We start from the raw sequence: 20,469 nt of genomic DNA, 5'->3' as shown, positions 1-20,469 counted from the left end.
ATGTACCATATTGACATATGGTTTATGAAATTAGGAAAAACACATACTTGAGGTGATATATATGAGTCTATCAAATTGGAGAATCAGGTATATCAGGTAATGATAGGTATATGAGATGTAGGCATTTTCATAAACAAACACATGTGCACCCAGCATCGCATAAAGGATATGTATGTGTGTAAACATACAGGATGCATGTTGTGGACACGCAATCCATATACCATATATGCATATGGTCTGGCATGTACATACATATTTGAAGTGTTTATGCACAGAGTCTATAAAGGCATGTTGATGTAAATAGGGCATGTGTTTGCATAATGAATATACTTGGGAGCATACTGCATATCTTTTTGGATGTATATATGTTTCTGACTTACCTTTTATCGCCTTCTCAGTTAAAACATCCATAGCCACTCTATTTTAAACAGCCCATATTTTCCATCCCAGTCCCTTCTTTATTTTTCTTCCAAAAAAAAAGTATCACTGTTTAATAGTCTATGAATTCAGTATCTTCTTACGTTCATTAATTTTTCTCTTACTGGAACGAGACAGGCAAATCAGTTTTGTTCACTGCTGAACCCCCAGTGCCTAGTACAGAGCCTGACACTCTGTAGAAGCACAACCACTATTTGTTGAACCAAAGATTTGATATCTGCGCACACCAGTGAAGTTATTTGGAAGTATATGCCCTTACATATGTACACGTGTGTTCAAGGGGAGTGCGACAAACATAAGGCTTATTATGTACGCACGGTGGATGCATGTGCACAGCGAACTTAGTGTGCTCTTTTTGTATTTAAATGATGGACTTACACCAGCTGTCGCCCGGCCATCCCCGGGCCACGTCCCACCCTTCCCCCTTGGCCCCAATCGTTCAGCCGGAGCCCAATCCCGGCCCCTGCGGTCTCCCGGGGCGCGACCCCGTGTACCGTCCCGGCTGGGCCAGGGCTCGGGTCCATTTCCCGGCTGCCGCAGGGCGGGGAGAGGAGCAGAGTCGTGGGCCGGGCAGGGCCGGGCAGGAAGCGGCGCATTGTTCACGGGCCATGGCCCCGGGCAGGGAGTTCCCTGCCCCTCACGGACATAAAAGGAGAATGCAGCTACCGCGGGAGCGGCCGGCCGGCCAGCGGCCTCTAGGGCCGGAGGAAGCGCGGCCCTGCGCTCCGCTGACCCCCGCATCCGCTCGCCCGCAGCCTGCAGCCCGGGAAAGATGGAAAGAGCCCCGCCCCATGCAGCCCGACGGGCCCGAGTTCGAATTCCTGCTCGCTGCTTGCCCGTGCCTCAGCTTGGTGACGGATAAAAAAATAACCGTCAGTGAATACCCCTTTCAATACCCCCCTTCTCTGCCTCCTCCAGTTTGCGCCCCCAGAAATTAGATTCTATGCCACAGCCTCCCCAGGGTTCTCTAAGAAGAAAAGTCCACAATGTTTTCCGTACGAAGGGAAACCTACAAGCGTAGCTTGGAGCCATGACCATTTGTGCAAATGCGCCTCCTGCCTGTGACAGGGTCCGGAAGACCCTCTTCAGGTCGGAACTTTTTTGCAGACACGGTTATCGTTGGAGAAACTGAGGCCTGGAGGGGAACTACATTGATGTAGTCATCTGTAACTACATCAATAACAAAAATCCTATCATACAGAGATTTTACAAATCCTTTCTCCTTATGCTTAGAAGTGTGGCTATTTTTGTTATTAATTGTAAAGTTGGTCCAATGGGCCCGTTACTGGGCGCATAACGTCTCAAACCGATGTCACACTCTTTATTCATGTAATCCTCACGTCCCCTCTGGAGATGCGCAGGAGTAAATGAGAGTCAAAGAGGTAAAGTGTGCCCAAGCAGGCTGAGAAATGGGGACTCCTCCCAGGGTTTTTGGAGATGTTAATCCGCACGAAGCTGGCACCATAATCTGGGCGGGAATGTATTTACAAGATCTAATCAAGGCAGGAAAAAGTAAGCGATTAGCAACCCCACCCCATTCCAGCTGAGCCCACCCCAGCCCACAGTGCTGGGCTTTGCTCTCCTGACAGGGACTGTACTCCTGCCTCTCTGGGGGGAGGGGGGGTGGGTTGGGGATGGGTGGAGAATGGCAGGTAGGGAAGGAAAAGGCTGATTCGTCACCATTTCCACAGGTTCCCAGAGAGGTTAACTGCCTGGGACCAGGTCACACAGCAAAATGGCTATACAGCAGAGGCCCTCAACCTCACCCATGGCTGGACCTCTCCTTCTTGGGAGATCCCTCCATGTCCTGACATTTTGGGAACCTGTTCTGGGTCCTTCACCTATTGGGCCAGGAGATTCTGATTATGGAGAACTGGCCTCCCCTCCACCCCTGCCCCCGCCTAGCCCAGGAACCCTACACCAGGGGGTAATTGAGATCAGATGCGGCTGTGACCCATGGAATGCTCCCCAGGAACCTGGAAGCATTTATTGTCTGGAAGAGAATCCAGGGCCCACTCTCTGCTGGCCTCCCTCCCTCCCCGTCTCCACCCCTGGCAGCTGAAGGTGGATCCGGGCCCTGAGGAGCCTCTGGTGCTGCCTGGGGGTGAGTGCGGCCGGCCTTGATGAATACGACTGCTGAAAGCGCCTTCCTGGCTTCCTCCTTCCTGGGGATACGGTTACAGGGGGCCAGACTTCCTGCTCAGTCCTCCCGCCTTCGTCTTCGCTGCGTGGATCTGTGAGCTGTCCAGGCAGGCAGCTCTGCCAACCCCAGCCTCTCAGCTGGGGCCTACGGGTCCCATCTCCTTCAGAGCTCAGCTCAAAATCGCCTCTTCAGGGAGGGCCTCCCTAACCACCTTACAAGAAAAAGAAGATTCTGCTGGCTCAGGAAGGGCACCTACTCACAGCCGCTCTCTCTCATTCTGTTTCATTTTCTTCATATCGCTTATCTCTAGCTGGTTGATTACTTTGTTACCTTATTATAATGTTCATTTCCTCCACCACCTCAAGAATGTGAGCCCTGTGAAGGTAGGGACTTTGCTGGCCGCTGTATCCCCAGGGCCTGGAACTGTGCCCAGCACATAGTAGGTGCTTCATAAATAATGGGTCAATTGAACCAAACGGTGAATGAGCCCCACCTCCAGCCTCTGAATTCCAAATTTGCATCTTGACTCTCTTTTGTCTGAGCTGAGTGAGACTCCCCGGTCCCTGAACTCCAGCGTTCTGTTTGCCTCTGATTTCAGATGTTTTAAACTCCAGTCCCTGAAAGTCACTCCCCTGCCAGCATTGTGCTACCTCAGTCCCTCATTTGGGAGCTCCAGGCTGGCCTCTGAACTCACGTCTCTGATTCCTCTTTGCCCTCCTCTCCCTAGGTTCAGATGTGTGACTTTGGGTAAGTCTCATGCCCTTCCTGAGCCAGCAGAATCTTTTTTCTGTTCCAAACAAAAGCCCAGTTAAAAAAAAAAAAATTTAAAAAGCCCAAGAAAAAGGGTGAAAGCAGGAACACAAATCCTGGGTTTGATGGTTTCTCAGGTTTTTCAGTTCCCTAATTCCACAATCTAAGTACTTAGAGGTCTGGTCATAGCATTCATGTGTTTACTCACTTACTCATTTATCAGATATTAAGGGGCCACTGTTGTTTGCTAGGCTTTGTGCTGATGCCAGGTCTCCAGTTACTTATGTCCAATTTCTAGTTCCCTCTTTTCATTCATCAAGCAGTCCTGGAGCACATTTCACTTGTTGGGTGGGTGAAATCTCAGGGATTTAGGCAGGGCGGCTGCTGTCCTTTAAAACCACTACTTTGTGTGACTTGGAAAATGGCTCCCCCTTCTGGGAAGATGCAGCCTTGCTGGGCTCCAGCGTGGCCAACAAAAAGTGCCCTTGAGAGAAGGGAAGGGTGACCATTTTCTTGGCAGACGAAGCCTCACACCTGGGCGCAGGACTCGGCAAGCAGGAAATAGACCCAGGAAAAATTCTAGACCCTGGTGTCGAGCACAAACCTCGTGGCAGCTTCATGTATGCGTGACTTGTGCTTGGTTTAATGCTCTACTGCCATCATGTCTGAAGTTCTTAATAATTTTTTAAAAACACTTCTTCATTTTGTACTAGGCCCTACACTTATGTAGCCCGTCCTGGTCCTACACTTAGTCCTGGTTAGATGACAGCAGCTCCCATTACACAGAGGAGGACACGGAGGCCCAGAAAAGGTGATTCTATCTGCTGATGTGGCTCAGTGAGGCCTGGCCAGGCAGAGGCTGGGTCTGCCAGCTTCCAGCTGAGTGAGGCTGATCACACAACGCTAGGATGCTAGGGGGTACCAGGCATAGTTTGCACCCCGGAGGTGCTCAGGGTCTGTGGGAGAGAGTTAAGTATGAATATGTTCAGAACCTCATGGTTTGTTTGCAGTGTGGGAGCCACAGCAGGTGCTCAGTGCCTGCTGCGGGGCTGAAGGGGTCAGGACAGTGCAGGGCAGAGAGGAACTCTTTCCACCAGGGACTTTGGAGGGGCTTCCCAGAAGAGGTGACAAGGGACTGAGTAACATATGAGGAAGGTTTGGCTCAGGAGGGGAGGGGAAGGGCATTCCCGAAGGAAGTACAGAATGGGCAAAGACAGAGAAGCCTGGAAGAACTGGGGGTAGAATGGGGCACAGGGTGCATGGTGGGAGATGGCATTGAAAAGGTAGAAATTCAGGATGAGCAGTTTGGATTTTGTTCTCAGATCAGGCTGGGGGTTCAGGACTCCCCACTGTCACTCTAACCAAACCAGATCAATATAAATCTGTTCCCTGTTTTATAGGAGTGGTGGTGGGGCTCTTAGGATTTTGTTGGCATAAAAGGATGTTTATTCTTAAAATATGTGTGGAAGACACAATTACTGGGGGAGGGAAGCCAAAGGAGGGGCCAAAACTCTCTTTCCCAATTCCTGGCCCCATTTGCAGGGTCTTGCCCTCTCTAGTGCAGGAGAAACCTGAGCCTCAGAGGGGAACAGGTTATTATTCTGTTTTACAGGCAATATCTAGAACCCAGGACTTCTGCCTCCTAGATCAGAGCTATTTTTACATTTCATCTGCAGGAACTCATTTGTTTAGGCCCTGGGAAGAGGATTCTGGTTCGGTTCCCATGGTCTCCTGGGTAGATTTGCATGTCCAGCAAATCCCCCGCCTCTAGCCGGCCTGCACAAAAAGGTGGTCTATGCTGCCACCTGGTGACTATCTTGAGAGTGCCAGCTTTCCGTTCTGGAGATGGCAGTGCTGTCCTGGTAATTTTAGTCCAAAGGTGGAAGGAACCCTGTGCCTTGGGGCGGGTGGCCCTGTTTGGGGCATTGACCCCTTCAGGCCTATGGGACCATTAATGGTGATATGACCAACCCAGAATCTGTCCTTTCTTTTGTTTTCCCCTATCTCAGGGACTTAGCACCTTACCTGTGTAAGTGGGAGCTTAGCACCCTAATTGTATAAGTAGGAAGCCAGGGGCTTATCCTTGACTTTTCCTGCTTCTTCATGCCCCATGTCCAGCTTGTCCCCAAGTCCTTTCAAGTCCACCTTTTAGATAGCTCTGCTCTCCATCCCCACAGCCATAGCCCTGGTCCAGCCTCAGCATCACCCTCATCTGATCTGCTGCAGTAGCCTCACTGGGTCTTCTTCCATTAAGCCCATCTGCAACCCACTCACTGTGTCCAGACTGGCCTCACATCACTCCCTGCTTCAAACTGTCAGTGCTTCCCCCTGCCCTCAGGACCAAGCCCAGGCTCTTTACCAGGGAAGCCCTCTGGGAATTATCCTCCTCTCAATGGTCTCCTCCCCAGCCTCCCCCAGTTGGGTGGTGTAGCACGCTGTTTACACGTATAGACTACAGGGCCGGTCTGCCTGCCTTCACATTCCACCTTCGTCACTTGCTAACTGGCCAAGTTACTTAACTCAGTTGTCCAATCTGTAAAATAGGGTTGAGGATAATAGTATCTACTCCAGAGGGTTATTGTAGAGATTAATGAATTATCATTATGAACTGTTTAGAATTCTGCCTGGCATGTAAGTGCTATCTAAGTACCAGCTGTGGTCATGCTCAACTTCTTACAGCTCTTCAAAGGGGGATGTCTCTACCTCTGGGCCTTTGCACATGCTATCCTCTCTGACAAGAATGCTTTTCCTCTGGGAAGATTCTCAGATTCTCAGGTTAAGGGACCAACATACGCTTCTCGCCTCCTCTCCTCCACCATCCCAGGACTGATCCCATCATCACTGCCTGGTCAACTGCCAATGCCTGTCTCCCTTTTGAGAGTGTGGGCACCTCGGACTCAGGGAAGCATCCGTCTTATCTTTCTTATCCCTGGTACCCAGCACAAAGGGCGCTAAGGAATTGGTAATCAAGTTGAACATCGGACTCCCTACTCTAGGACAGAGCTTAAAAACTAGATTAGATTCAGAGAAAGGATCTGAAAGTCAATGATCTATCTCCTGTGAAGGACCGTGGCCAGGACAGGGGCATTTACTCTAATTAATAATAAGAATAACCATTTATTATTATTATTTAAATGCCGAGTGTGTCTCCATGCTTTCCATTTTTTCTTTTAAAACACATTATCTATCTATGTACCTAACCTACCGACCTACTTACTTACCTATCTCCATTTAGGATGTGGCAGCTTGGGGAGGTGAAGTGACTTGCCCAGCTAATAAGGGCTGACGCAGGACTCATGCCCAGGTCCCTTTGGCTCCAGAGCTGCCAGGGAGCATGACTGCAGCCTGCCTGTCTCTGAGCAGCCATCTGGCAGAGGCGGCAGCATGTGCTGTGGAGTTCTAGAGGCAGAAGCAGGGTCAACAGGGAGGCCAAGGGAGTAGATTTCAGTTTCAAGCTGAAGGACCTTCTGAGAATGAAGACTTGCGTGCTTGTGGACATGAACAGGCTCTGTGGCATCCTGGGGTTCAGGCTGGGGCTGGGAGGGGGTGGCGGGGGGGAACTGAGATCCCCCTTCCCTGTCTACCCCCAGCTCTGCTGGGTCCCCGGGGGGGGGGGGGAATGGGAGGGGTGCTGGAGAAAGGGGAAGGAAGAGGTGGCTTAGGCAGAGGTCAGTGGAGGAGTGAGTGGTAGGAGGGGGAGAAGGAGGGTCTGCCTTCCTGAGAAGCTTCTTGGAAGTGGGATTTGGCTCCCTCCAGGCTCTCTGGCTGAGCTTTTGGGTTCTGAGAAAGAGGACACCCCTGGGATCAGGAAGATTCATCGGGGGAGTGGGCTGCTGCTCTGACACAGGGCCCTGATTTGGCTTCTTGGGTGGATGGGGCAGCCCCAATGTCCAAAAGGAACACCACCCCAAGACACTGCTGGGGAAGAAGCCCTGGATTCCAGCTTCTCCTCTGCTACGTACCTGTCTGGTCTCAGTCTTTCCATCTGTTCAATGGAAGTTTGTGCTTAATGACTTGAGGCCCCTCTTACAGAGAGGCAGGAAGCAAGGGCTAAGAGAAGGGGTCTTGGGAGGGCCTAGACCCTAGATCCTTCCCCAACCCTCTCCCCTCCCAGCTTCTCTGCCCACCACACAGACCACAGCCTGCTCTTCTCCTTTCTATTTTCAGATATCCTAGAGTTCTGAGGAAGGCCCAAGCCAGTGCCTACCCAGGGAGCTCTGAGCTGCTGAGGGAGGCATCTCTGGAGCTACAGGAAGTGAAGTTAGGTTTACAGCACCTTAGGAGGAGATAGCTGGAAGCTCACTTCAGGACTGGAGAAGTGGGTGGACTCTGAATGCAGGGGCTGGGTGAGGGGGGGTCGGAGCTACAAGAGGCCCCTTCTCTGTCCTGGCCTAGCTGCAGCCCAGTCTCCTCCCACCTCGTCCAGGGCGTACTAGTTCCTGCTGGAGCCTGCACTGACCAGGAGACTGATGGAGCCAGGAAAGAATGCCGTCCTGACCCTTGGCCCACAGGCTTACCCTGACCAGGACAGTCTTGGGGCTTGATGGCTGGGTTCTGGATTCAGCCTGGCTGAAATACCAGTTCTGTCTCTCAGGGGAAGCCAAACCCCTGCTTCCTCTTCTCCCCTAGGCCCGGGAGGGCTTCCTTCTTGTGTGCTCAGAATTGTGCTTTCTTGAGGCCTTGGGTCTCGACTCTAAGGTTGAGAGGGTTAGGTGCAGAGATGGATGACTCTCATGAAGAGAACCCGCAATCCTTCTTGTCTCCCCTCCTTCCCAGCCCCAGAGAATATATTTTACAGAGAGACAGAAAACTAGGGAAAGAGAGAGAAAGAGACAGAGACAGAGACAGAGACAGAGAGGTAGAGAGATTGAGGAGAGAGGAGCATTATTTTCAGCTGGTGTGGTGAGGCAGGCAGATTCTCCCCATGTGCATGGAGATGGATTCTGGAGGAGGGCGCTATTGTTCTCCAGCCCTCGTGGTCCACAGCCAGCCTAGTGGTCCAGACTTCCCCACACTGGGTTTCGAGTCCAGAGTCTCCAGAGTTAGGAGGGTCACATTCTACAATTTCTACAATTCTACAATTTCTGAATGACCTTGGGCAAGCTTCTCCTAGTCTCAGTGGATTGAAATCCCCCATCCATAAAATGAGAAGATTAACCTAAATTCCTTTCCAGCTCTAGTGTCTATAAACTCTGATTTTCTGAGTGGGGAGGTGGTTTTAGCTTCTGGGACCAGAAAACCTCAGGCCTAGTTCAGCAACCTCAAAGCAATTCTTGGCCAGCTTGGGATGAACTATTGTTTCCATGGCAGGGAAAAGGTGGAGGGGCTGAAGGGATGGAGGCATCTGTGCTCTGGAGAAATAACCTCTGGGCCAAAGCCTGGAACATGAAACAGATTGTGCCAGAGATAGAGAAGGAAAAAAGTCAGTATAGAGGGGGTAGCAATTCAGAGCTACTGAAACAGGAAGAGAAAGGAGACCAAGATAGAGATGAAGAGACAAGGCAAATAACAGACAGAGGCAGAGATAAAGACAGAGAGAGAAAGAGAGAAACAGAGATATAGAGCCCAAGATGGAGAGATGCAGAAAAAGGACAGGCCATAAACAAGTAGAAAGATGGAGCTGGGTGGATGTTACAGAAAAGCCCATGGCTGAGCTCTGTTCTCTGGGAGCCAAGTGAGTTCCTGCTTCTCCCTGCAAGGTGCGTGGGTATGGCAGCACCTCTTCTGCCGATCAAACCTCCTCTGTGACCAGAACTTTCCCCACCTCCTTGCCTAAATCTACTTCAGACCTCACCTCCCTGGGGGTAGTAGTATGGGGGTGGGGGTGGGGGCGGACCTCACAGGCCTAGTATCTCTGAGGTTTCTAACCTGGATTTTTAAATTAAGGGTAAGGAGTAAATAGTGGGGAGTCAGGGACGAATGGAGGCTGTTACCTGTAGGACGATTTGGTCAGGGCTAGAAGAAGAGCAAGGAGGTAGAAAGTCTAAAGAAAAACTTCCCATCTTATTTCAGATCAGGCGTTAACTCCGTGTCTCACAATTTTGGGATTGGTGAGAAACCTTGGTGGTTTGGGAGGCAGTCATTTAGTTTTGGAAAGAAGGAGGAGATACAAAGGAGAAGAACTGAGCTGGTCAGGATTAGGTTTAGTTGAGTTGAACTATGTTGACTTGGATTGAGTGCAGTTGGTTTGGTTTCGGTGCAGTAGAGTTGTGTGGTGTCAGGATGGGCTGGATTGAATTAAGTTTGAATTTGGTTGAGTGGAGATGAGTTGAGTTGGTTTGACTTGAATTTAGTAGAGTTAAGTTAAGTTGAATTGTGTTGAAGTGGGTTGAGTTTGATTGAATTGGGTTAAATTGGATTTGGCTGTGTTGAGTGGAAATGAGCAGAGTTGGGCTGACTTGCTTCAAATTTCTAAGAGAGTTGAGCTGGGTCAAGTTGGGTTGAATTAGTCTGGATTATTCCGGATAAGAGAATTAAGTCTCCAACATTGTGAACATAATTAACAGCACTGGATCACATATTTGAATGTGGTTAAAAGGGGAAATTTTAGGTTGTATATATGTTACTAGAATTAAAAAAAAATCATAGCACTGTACAGCACAGTGAACCCTATTGTAAACCATGGACTATAGTAAATACCACAATTATAAAATGCTCTTTCATGAATTATAGCAAATGTACCACACTAATATAGGGTCTTAATATGAGGGTGGTATATTGGGAACTCCATATTTTTAACATGATTTTTCTTTAAACCTACAACTTATATAAGAAAAATCTCCAAGTAGATAATGAGGAGCCCAAATCTAGGAAAGCCATGTCTGACGAAGTTGGAGTGAAATTTCAGCAAGCAGTGATCTGGTGAGGGGACTTGCCCAACACTGAGATTTAAGCAGATCTAGAGTCTGAGATTACGCATGAATGATCCATCTCAGCTGTTTTTCTCCTCCATGCTTCCACTGGTAACAGAGGCTCACTACTGCTGTGAATTCCATTTGGCAAGGTATTTCAGTTTTCTGGTTGCTAAAATACCATGCCATGGGCTGGCTTAAACAGTGGGAATTTATTGGCTCAGTTTTGAAGCTATGAAAAGTTCAAATCCAGGGCACCATCAGGGTGATGCTTTCTTCCTGACGACTTGCATTCTGGGGCTGACGACTGGTGACCCTTGTTCCCTGGCTCCTCTGTCACATGGCAGCACACATGGCAGCCTTTCCTGGCCTCTCCCTTTTCTTCCGGATTCCCTTGACTTTCAAATTCTTGCTTCCTATAGCTTCCTCTTTATCAGTATGAATTTCATTCTGCTCATAAAGGACTTCAGTGATAGGATTAAGACCCATCCTGATTGAGTTGGGCCTCGCCTTAACCAAAGGAACCTCCTTTAGAGGTTAGAAGTCCTACTTAAAATGGTTCACACCCATAGGAATGGATGAAGTCTAAGAACATGTTTTTCTGGGGTACATAGCTCCAAACCACCATGCCCAGGAGGAAGAGAATATCAGAATCTCATTGTGTATATGCGTGCATGTGCATAATTTGAAAAATATATAAGAAATGATTCTCTAATATCATCCAAACTTGGGCATTCCTCCTTTGACAATCACTATCCTATAGAGCCTTCCCTTCTGCAGAAAAGGGGTTTCTGCTTGGGTTAATCCTGGCATGAATATTTTTAAATAAGAATGTGTATGTGTGTGTGTGTGTGTGTGTGTGTGTGTGTTGAGGTGGGGGTGGGGAGGAAGCAAAGGTCAGAAAGTCTCCTCATACAGTCTCTTAGCCCAAACCCTTGGGTGACAGGCTTTGAGGGAAAAGGAATATAGTATTTATTGAACAACTACTATGTGCCAAGTATCTCCACACTCTTCATTCTTTTAAGTTCTCCTGAAATCCCTCTATTTTACAGTGGAGAAACTGTGACCCAGAGAATTGAAGTAGCATGGCCAAGGTCACACAGCTAGTGTGATACAAACCCGGGAGAGTATTTCTTCAACATCCATGCTCTTTCCTTTATGCTACGATAGTGAGAGAAAACCTAAAGGGCTTGGATGGGCAAAGGTGGTGAGAGGAAGTAAGAAGCTAGAACAGAATTCCAGAGAAATTCTGGGGAAGTGAGAGTGAGGTTGAGGGTGAGTGGAAATTGGGAGTTGGGAGTGGAGAGATGGGGAAGATTGAAGGGTTGGAGAGAAAGTAAGACTAGGCAGAGCACAGTGCTAATTGCTAATCAAGGCCTTATCATAGAACCGATCGCCTCAGCTAAGCAGCAGGGCCAGGTCTTGGTTTACGGATCTTCCACACTTGGGAATTGGAATCCTTCTACATATTGGGCAGGCGAAGCCTTGTGAGGAGGTTCTAAGCATCTCCTCCCCCTTCCTTCATCTTCTGTTCCTCTGAGGCTCACCACTTTGTCTGGGGCGTCTTGGGAACAGTGGTCTCCAGCAGCCCCTCTGGAGGTTGGCCAAGATGCCATCTCATGAGTGTCTGTAGAATGGGTGGAATGGAATTGGAAGGACTCACAAAGTAGTGAAATCACTCCTGTGTGCTGGGTGCTGTGCTCTAAAGAGACACCCAGTTCCTGTCCTGTGGGCAGCCTGGGGAAAGGTTCAGGTTTGGGGGCCCTGGGGTCCCCACAGAGCCAGCACACCTTTTGTTAAGAGTGAAGGCTATAGGCAGGCAGCTGACCACTTCTGCTCACCACTTAGTTGTCTCTTGTGATCCTGTGGTCTCGGCCAGATGGCTAGGCCTCCTCCCTCCCCAGCCCCCCGGTGACTCACACACATGTGCCACGGCCACCCCAGGAAAGCCCACGTTGGAAATGGGAGATTGACTCCTCCCCACTGCGGGGTCCAGGGCGGCCTCTCCCTATCCAGGTTTTCTGAGAGTTTGGGCCCCCTACAGTGCTTTTACTCATTCATTCATTCATTCACTCACTCTTTGCTTAAAAATGTGTATTTGCAGGGGATGGGAGGAGCAGAGAAGCTAGAGTTTGAACTTCTGGAGCTGCAGTTGAACAAACAGAAGATTTGAGTCAAATAACCTCACCTCTCTGAGCCTCTTTCCTCATCTGTAAAATGTGCATAATATTCCCTTAGAGGGTAATAGAGAGAATCAAATGAGACAGCAAATATGAAATTGTTTGTAAACTGCATGCTCCTGATTATATTTATACATATGTATGTATATGAATATGCACATAGGTGTGTATATATCATTTACATATATGTGATAACCTTTCATTCATTCATTTGCTCATTTATTTAACAAACACTGATGCAGTGTTTTTTAAACATCAGGCAATGCTTAGGAAAGCATTTTACCAAAGTCAACTAATTTAATTCTCATAACAATCCTATGAAGATGGTACTCCTATCACCTCCACTTTGTAGATGGGGAAACTGAAGCACAGAGTCGTTAAGTAAATTGCTCAAGGTCATCTAAATAGTAAATGGTAGAGCTGGGATTTGAACCTAGTCCTCTTTGATTCCAGAGTGTTTCGTCCATCCATTCAAACATTTATTAAATGCTTTCTTTATGTCAGGCCCTGGGGGGTAGGGGATGGGATTGGAAATGAAAGGGGACAGTTTTTGGTTGTTATCACAACTGCGTCCATTATTAGTCAGCTAAATTTCCTGCCCTGTGTGGGGCAGTCTTACACAAAGTGTCAATAGCATCCCATGGAGAAACCATTCAAGGGAAGAGGGTTTGGAGTCATCCCAGATCTGGACTGAGTCTTGGCCCTGCTGTTCTTAGCTCATGTGACCTCGGACAAGCCACCTCACCCTCTGCGCCCAGCTTCCCCCTCTGAAAAAAATGGCTGGAGAGATTATGAATGTGAAGTCCCCAGCAGTGTCTGGCAGGCCTTGATGGCTCAAGAAACATGGGCATCATTTCCTGCCCAAGCAAGTGACAGGAGATGCAAAGGGGAGGCAGTTTAGGCTTCCAGCAGCCCTCCAAGCCCTTTTCGCTGCAAACCCTCTCTCCCTCTGAGGGAGGTTTTGAGGAAAATTCCCTGGGAGGCTCTAATCAGGCTGTACTCAAACATTGCTCTTCTCTCTTCTCTTCACCCAGGGCCAGGGCCAGAGACCAGAAAGGCTCCTTAACTTTCAGCTCTGAGGCTTCATGCAGCCACTTTCCATCTCTGAGCCCTGGCTTCCTCTTCTGTCAAATGGAAAAATGGAGCTCTGGTAGATGCTGCTGCTTCTGCCGGCTCTCATCCCTTCCCTCTGCTTTAGATAACAGCACTTGGGTTTCTTTGGAGGAACATCCTCTGCCTCTCCTAGTTCATGTGAGCACGTGGCCTAGGACTGGCCAATCAGAATCAGGATATTCAATCTTCCTGGTCACGGAGGTTGGTTCAGGCCTGGGCACATGAACTAAGGCAGAGAAGTCAGAAGTGTCCCAGGAACATGGATGCTCCAAGAAAGAGGCATTCCCTTTTTCCATAGTATTGGGATGCTGGAACAGTGTGAGCCTGGAGCTGCCTGAGATCTTTGTAATGTCACTTAGGGAGAACATACCTAAGAATAGGGCCGAAAAGAGGAAGAGGGATCAGAGATTGAGATCAAGAGATTGAGATTGAGAGAGAAAGGAAGAGAGAAGGTGCAAGGGAAAGAGAGAGGGAGGGAGGGAGGGGGAAAGAGAGAAAGAGGGAGAGCTGGTGAGAGGAAAAGAAAGAGGGAGGGGGAGGAAGAGGGAGAGAGATAATTAATCTGAGGCCTGAATCCAGCCATACATGATCGTGAATTTTCAGCTTAGGAACCAATACTTTTGCCTCGTTTTGCCAAAACCAGTTGTAATTGGGTGTCTGACACTTGTAATGGAAAGAATCCTGACTTATTCTGGGGTTAAAAAAAAAACTGACATCAAGAAGTTGCTGTGTGGATCAAAGGAGAAGAGAATGTAAATGAAAATGTTTTCGTAAACTGTATGTGGCTGAATGACGGTGAGTTATTAGCAAGGTGTTAAAGCAGGAACACACATTCCATGTGAATGATGAGTCAGTCCAGTTCTCTCTGAAAGGCTCAGAAAAATGGACTTTGAAGGGCCCTTGCATGAGAGCCGAAGAGCCATTTAGAAATGTGACTTCTTGCCCCCTTAATTAGTAGTTCATTGCGTGCAGATTTTCAAAGGCTGAAGTGCCCTTGCATTGGGGCACAACTGTTTCTTATGTGACTTTATTGCAAGGTTGGCTATTCTCCAGAAAGCCATGGGACACACAGAAAAGATCTTGGGCCTGAGCCTCAGAGTCTCCAGCTGCAGAACCTTGGGCAGCTCCTTGCCTTGCATTTAGTCTCGGATTCCATACCTGTCCCCCGGTGGGGGCTGGACTGGACCATCTCTTGGTGAGCTCCTGGTTCGGATCCACTGTGCTCCTGTAATTCCCAGACTCCACCCAGGGACAAGGAGTGCCGGCTCACTTCTGAAGTCTGTGGCACCTACTCATTTCTGGGTCCTCTGAGGCAGCTAAACTGCAGTCCATACTAGAAAGACTCTGTCTGGAGTCTGACAGATAGTGGAGATGGACTGACCCATTCTCCATCTTCAACTTCCTGTCCCTTGCCTGCCCATTCTGAAAACTATAATTTCCAGCCTCCTTGTAGCCAAGTGAGGTCACGTGATACAGGCAGCTGAAAGAAATGTAAGTCCAGTGCTGCCTCTTCACTTCCCTCTTCATTCCTGCCTGGGATGTGGGCATGAGGTGCTAAGCACAAGGATGCAACTCATTCTGAGGATGACTTAGCAGAAAGATGGAAAGAACCTAAGCTCCTGATGGCATTACGAAGCAGCTGCACCAGGCCTTCACTGCTTACCTTTGGGCTTCTTGTTTCGGAAAAAGAATGCCCCTTCTCCCTCCATTTTTTTGTTAAGCCTCTATGTTTGGGACTTTTTCTTATATGCAGCCAAATGCATTCCTGATACACTAGACTAGTGCTTGCCTGTGCTTATTCTCCCTTAAAACTCTTTCCAGGTATCTTGTACAAGAGGGATTTGCCAAAGGCCAATTCAGGGAAGTTATGCTGCCAGAAATCAAACCTTCTGGGTCCCCATTCCAGACCTCTTTCCATAACAACCCTCTGCCCAGCAAATGAAGGCCCTTGAAGGCTAGACAATGGGCGTTATGAAGGGTTCTGAACAGAATTAGGAGGGAAATTCACACACAGAGAGGGGGAGGGGGGTGGACATTTAAGCCCTAGCGACCGCGTGAGTAACTATGGTTTTCCCCAGCTCCTCGGCCGGCCGCAGGCAGCTGGGCTCCCGGTCTCAGGAGCTCAGCAGATTATGCTGAAGGTGGGGTAGGCCAGGAAGGAAGCCAGTGGTGTGATCGCCTGGCCGTCCTGTGCTGATCAGATGGCGCCGGCTGCCTAGTGGAAAGCCGTGTAGGCAGGGGACCCTGCAGTGCTGTGATCGCCTGGTCGTCCTGTGCTGATCCGGTGGCGCCGGCTGCCTAGTGGAAAGCCGTGTAGGCAGGGGACCCTGCAGTGGTGTGATCGCCTGGCCGTCCTGTGCTGATCCGGTGGCGCCGGCTGCCTAGTGGAAAGCCGTGTAGGCAGGGGACCCTGCAGTGCTGTGATCGCCTGGCCGTCCTGTGCTGATCCGGTGGCGCCGGCTGCCTAGTGGAAAGCCGTGTAGGCAGGGGACCCTGCAGTGGTGTGATCGCCTGGCCGTCCTGTGCTGATCCGGTGGCGCCGGCTGCCTAGTGGAAAGCCGTGTAGGCAGGGGACCCTGCAGTGGTGTGATCGCCTGGCCGTCCTGTGCTGATCAGATGGCGCCGGCTGCCTAGTGGAAAGCCGTGTAGGCAGGGGACCCTGCAGTGCTGTGATCGCCTGGCCGTCCTGTGCTGATCCGGTGGCGCCGGCTGCCTAGTGGAAAGCCGTGTAGGCAGGGGACCCTGCAGTGGTGTGATCGCCTGGCCGTCCTGTGCTGATCCGGTGGCGCCGGCTGCCTAGTGGAAAGCCGTGTAGGCAGGGGACCCTGCAGTGGTGTGATCACCTGGCCGTCCTGTGCTGATCAGATGGCGCCGGCTGCCTAGTGGAAAGCCGTGTACGCAGGGGACCCTGCAGTGCTGTGATCGCCTGGTCGTCCTGTGCTGATCCGGTGGTGCCGGCTGCCTAGTGGAAAGCCGTGTAGGCAGGGGACCCTGCAGTGGTGTGATCGCCTGGCCGTCCTGTGCTGATCCGGTGGCGCCGGCTGCCTAGTGGAAAGCCGTGTAGGCAGGGGACCCTGCAGTGCTGTGATCGCCTGGCCGTCCTGTGCTGATCCGGTGGCGCCGGCTGCCTAGTGGAAAGCCGTGTAGGCAGGGGACCCTGCAGTGGAAACTTCCGAGATGGGTTTGGAGACTCTCCACTTGCCAATGTCCTGCCTGTTTATCTGCCTTCTTGGTCCACTCCTACCAGGATTTTGGTGTTTGTTTTGAATATTCAGGATTTGGAACTCACATGAGTCAGGGATGGGATATAGCAGGAAGTTTAAGCTTGTAGATGCTGAAATGAAACAGATTGGGGTTCACATCTCAGCTCTGCCACCTACTAGCCTGTTCTTTTTATAAAGCGGTCAGTTCTCCTGTTTACAAAGATGGGGACAAGAAGAAAACATGTCTTGTGTGGCTGTTATAAGGTATAAAGGAGATGAATGCACCAAAAGCCCTTAGCATAATGCCTGCCACATAGTAAGTGCCCCAGAAATGGTTATTATTATAGGATGATACCTTCCTCTTGGAGCTATTGTAAGTATTTCACTGGGAAAGAGAAGTGAAAATATTTTGTGACTCAGTTTCTAGCTTCTCAGATGAACCAGGTTGTATAAATTGGGCCCCCAGCTCCTCATAGCTGGCCACCATCCAACAGTGCATTTGCGTTCCCTCTTAACTCCCAACACTGGCTAGGCTGGGGCTTAGGTATGTGGCCCCTGGCATTACAGAGCAAAGGGGTTGGGCCTCAAAACCTACCCCCTACTAGTTACACAACTTTGGGCAAGTTACTTCAGCTCTCTGGGCCTCAGTTTCTTTCTCCGTAAATAGGAGGTGACAATACTGACTTCATAGGGTTGTGATAGTGCATGTAAAACAGTGCTCTGCCCAGCACATAGTAGGTGCTTAAGAAATATTAGCAATTGTAAATATTACTTCCAATGCCCAACACCAGCCTGGCACTGGGTAGGTAAAGAGGAGAGAAGCAGAACTTTGCATGAAACCTTGCTGCTTGGGTAATGGGGTCGGAAGGAGGGCAGGTAAAGAAAACATTGAACTTCTACTAGATGCTGGGCAGGCTTCCATAGACCATCTTACATCATTCTCACAATAATTCTTGCAAGAATTTACCGATGGAGAAACTAAGAATTTTTCTTAGTAAATGGGAAACTAAGATCCAAGGAGAGCAGCTGGCTGCCCAAGTTCACACTAAGACTTGGTAAGGGGACTGAGATCTGAAGAGATGTTGAGTTGATTCCAGAGTTTTCCTGTCAGGCACTGAAGCTGCCTGAAAGGTGGGGCTGGGTGGGGCTGCTCCCATGAGTGATTCAGGTGAGAGTCAGTTGTGGATTTCCAAATAATGGGTGGGGCTCAGCAGGGGTGAGATGGGTCCACAGGCATTAAAATCCAGGCCTCGCCTGGGGCCTCAGAGAGAGTGGGCAGGAGGGTATGCGATTGGTGTATGTAAAGTGGAGATTGGAGTGTGCAGAGAGAGACATCCCAGTCATGTCATCAGTGGAGTATAGGGGAAGGGGGTCCTTGCCACATTATCTGGGAGAGGTTTGGGGCCTGGGATGGAGCTGGACCTGTTGGAGTATTGGGGGTGCTGGTCAATGGGCCCAGTTGGAGAGCACTGATGTTCTTAGTGGTCGTCACAACACGTGGATGACTTGGCAGACACCTTGATGAGGTCGTCCCTGGACTGTCACTTCCTTACAGAAGGTTTAAGTTTTTTCCTCCATTGAATACCTCGTGCAGACTCATTCATTCCTTTATTCAACTGACTAATATTTGTTGGACATCTTCTATATTTCAAATCCTGTGCTTGGCCCTGGAGATACAAGATTGATCAAGATGCTCGCAGTACAATAAGGGCGAGAGAGTGACAACTCAACCCAGTGTGCCACTTGCTATGAACAGGTAGGGCACAGGGGCTTCCTTAGAGGAGGGAAGAATGGACAACATGTCACAGGAGACTTCCCAGGGGACATATGAGCTAGACCTTGCCCCTTGAGTGGAATTCACCATCCTGAGGATTAGGAAATCTCTTAGATGTTTAGACAGTCGACTTCAGAGAAGAAGGGCAGGGAAAAGTGACCTTTGGCTGTGTCCCTGTCCCAGGGATGGGGCAAAGGCTAGCTTGGACCTCTCCCCTGCATACTCAGTTGCATGTTAGACCCCTTCCCTGAGGTTGCCTGAACACGGCAAGTCCAAATCTGAATTCCACTAATCCACTTCTCTGATTCCCTCCTTAGGTATTGCCACCAGCATACCTAGGCAGCAACCTAGGTGTCCTCTCAATATCTTTCTCTCCCAGAAGCACCAGTGCCAATCAGTCACCAAATATGGTACTTCTACCAAGATTGATCTCATCTCTGCTTCCTCCCCCTCCCCTTACCCTGTCCCTTGGGGATTGTACTGGCATCCTTTCTGCTACCTTGACTTCTGGCCTCTCCTTCACTGCATCCATCTCAAGATCTCCAGTGCTGGTCACAGAGCCTGGCCACAGTGAGGGTCCAGTCACTGCAGGCTGGAACGGACCTGTCCTCAAAGACCATCTGCCTTTAAGTTTTTATTGTTCCAATCGGGACACAGAGGCCCAGAGAGGTTGAGAGGTTTGTCTAAGGTCATACCATAGAACCTGAGATTTGAATTCAGTTCTCTTGACTCCCAGATTAAGGCTTCCTCCCTCTCTCGCTTCCCCCAATGTCAGTACTACACAGTGTTTTCTCTTCTGAGTATGGGTGTGTGGCCTGGTAGAAAGGAGCTGGTAGGAGGTACAGGCATGGTAACCGCTGGGCCCAGGGCCTGAAGGTAGGGAGAGCCTGGGAGTAGAACATGGAGCACAGTTCAAGCCCCTTTATATTTATGGCCTGAAAAACCCTTTTCTCTGGGTGAATAGACCCCCAAATTCCCACCCTGACCCCATCTCTTTTGCTGATAACCCTGGACTCATGACTCTTTGTTCTGTCAGGGTAGCTGCCAGAGGACTGTGGATCTGAGGTGGTGGGGAGGGCTGGACTCCATCTCAGCATCTCCAGGGCCCCAGGCCCTCTACCCACCCCACCCTTCTCCCGTTTCTGCCCTGGCTTGCTTCTGTCTCCTTGGGGAAGCTGGCTTTTGGCCCAGTGGAGCATGAGGACAGCTCAGATGTGGAAGAAGGAGGGACCAGGTAGCAGGCCTCACTTTCCCCACGTGGCTTGGTTTCTGTCTCTTACCAGGGGATGCCTGGAGCTGCACAAGCACCTCTGAGCCTCCTGCCAGGCCACAGGATGGCTAGGTGTGGTGGGGCAACTGAGGAAGAGGGCCTGTGGGTGTGAGGACCAGGAGAGTCTGTGTGACCTTGGGCCCATCCCTTCCCTGGTCTAGGCTCAACTTCCACAAAAGAGGAGCTGGATGCTGGTACTCTGTAAAGCTGGCCTGCAAATGTGATTCCAGCTGGGGCACTGACGCTCAACACCTGGAATCTTTGGGGCAAAAAAAAGCATTTTGACAATGGAGTACTTTCTATGTGCGAGGTACTGCATCTAGAGTTTTGGGTGCATTATCCCATTGAATCTCACGACAACCCTTTGGGGTGGTTCTTATCATTATTCCCATTTGATAGATGACAATACTGAGGACAGAAGAGGGTGAGTACTTTGTCCAAGGTGATACACAGAAAGTTGTGGAGTCTGGATTTGAATTACCATCTCCCTGACTTGGACACCGTGCTTTTAATTTCTGGCTGTAGAAGCTCACGAAGAGATCTGTGGCTTCAGAGGACCCGTCTAGCCCATGGAGGAAGTACTTTCTCCCTGTTGGAACTGTCTGTAGGAAACTACATACAGACCAGACTGGTCTGCCCCCTTTTCTAGCCCCTTTTCTTGGGGCATGGGCAGAGGGGAGCAGCAAGGACTGTGGTTCAGACCAGCCAGTTCCGGCCTGGGGTACTCTCAATTCTGCCCCTAAGCCC

Source organism: Tamandua tetradactyla, chromosome 2 (genome assembly GCF_023851605.1).
Source record: "Tamandua tetradactyla isolate mTamTet1 chromosome 2, mTamTet1.pri, whole genome shotgun sequence".
In the NCBI taxonomy this organism is placed as follows: Eukaryota; Metazoa; Chordata; class Mammalia; order Pilosa; family Myrmecophagidae; genus Tamandua; species Tamandua tetradactyla.
This window is presented reverse-complemented; position numbering follows the sequence as displayed.